Raw genomic sequence first — 1,827 nt, 5'->3', positions numbered from 1 at the left:
ATTTAATTTATACTCAAAATTAACCATGATAAACCATTTATTTCTCCTTTTAACCCCCCACCTAGGTCTTCTGATTATTCTTCATGACCACCATGCAGTCCATGTCCCAGAATTGTGAGCACTTATTTTAATCATGGATATATCCTTGTAGTTGCATATGGATAAGTCCTCCTGGCTATAACTATTGCCCTTTTTGTCTCTTAATCATGTCATACTGATATTTGCTCTATCTGGAACCATAATAAAGAGATTACATCATCTCACCTGCTCTTTTCACCTTTCCCAAATGACCTCCATTTTCAGCACACATGAAGACATCTGTTGTACCTACTCTCTTCTCTACAGAGCCATTCAGGGCAATTTTTCCAGATCTTTAATGAATTTCCCCAGGAAGTTTTCAAAATGCAAAGTCCTGGATTCTACCTAGATGATTCCACAGTTACTCCACAGTCTACACAAAACAAATTTAAAGGAAAAAAGCAACAATCAGTTAGCATTACTTGTCTGGTTAATTAACTTTACAACATAAATCATATAAAACATATCTTCACATAGTCCAGTAGATCCAGCGTCACTTTTGTCATGTTGCAGTCTTCATCTCACTTTTTGTTAATGAAACTGCAGACTGATTTATTTATATTTTATGATCACATAAGTGTTTAACATAAATAACTGACGAACAAATGGAAAATAATAATTTTTAAAGATTAGTGCTATTGAGATTAAGACTTTTAAAACTGTATTTGTGTGACCTTGATTGCTTCAGAATCAACAAAAATATATGCTTTCTTTGCTTTGCATTAATCAGGTTTCCTTGACATTTTCAAAAGAAATATACTGATAAAAACTTGGATTAATTCTTACAATGCATGGTGAGGCCAGATATCTTTTTCCTGTAACATCACTTTATAGCATTACCCATTGTCAGTAGCTATATTTAAAAAGCATTTTAATTATGGTAGTTTATAACAAGCTAAGGGGATAAAGCATGTGGTACCTTATTTAATGTGACACAATTATTAACCAGAATCAAATTTTTTTGAAAAATAATGCATCGATTACTTCACCAACGTTAAAGAACATGCAGCTGCAAGAAATATAATTAAAATTTGATAAATAGAGTTATTGATAGCCACTGAGATTTTGTTCTACTTTTCACTATGAAATATTAGTCTTATAGTTTACATTCCTCATATCACAATCCCAGTAGTTACATTTTTAGAAAAGCCAATATTTAATTTTTGCTGCATAAGTCATTAAATAGTCAGAACCTAGTTGGTGTTAATTAACAACTATTTATTCTAAGCAACATAGTCCAACTATGCAGTAAGCATCCTTATTTTCAAATATATTTAAAATATTAATTAAGCATTCTACACATAGCAAAAAGCAATTGTTCCCCCTTAAAAATATGCATTTTAGAATGACATTTTAGATTGAAGCTTCTAGAGACAATTTTTTTAGATTTAGCTTGCTTCAGAGTACTATCCAACTTCAGCGTTTTTTTCTATTGACAGCTTTTTTTTTTTAAATTTATTTTACTTTCTTCTACATATGGCCACATTATCCTGTTTATCTGTGTGTCTTGAAATTTTGAGTTGAAAACTCAATATTTTAAATAATACAATGTGCAAACTCTGAAAACACAATTCACACCCTCCCCCCCAAGATTCGTTATTGATGCTATTGCTGGGTCCTATGGTAGTTCTATTTTTAGTTTTTTAAGGAATCTCCATACTGTTCTCCATAGTGGCTGTATCAATTTACATTCCCACCAACAGTGCAAGAGTGTTCCCTTTTCTCCACACCCTCTCCAGCATTTATTGT

Source organism: Balaenoptera acutorostrata, chromosome 17, assembly GCF_949987535.1.
Source record: "Balaenoptera acutorostrata chromosome 17, mBalAcu1.1, whole genome shotgun sequence".
Lineage (NCBI taxonomy): Eukaryota > Metazoa > Chordata > Mammalia > Artiodactyla > Balaenopteridae > Balaenoptera > Balaenoptera acutorostrata.
This window is presented reverse-complemented; position numbering follows the sequence as displayed.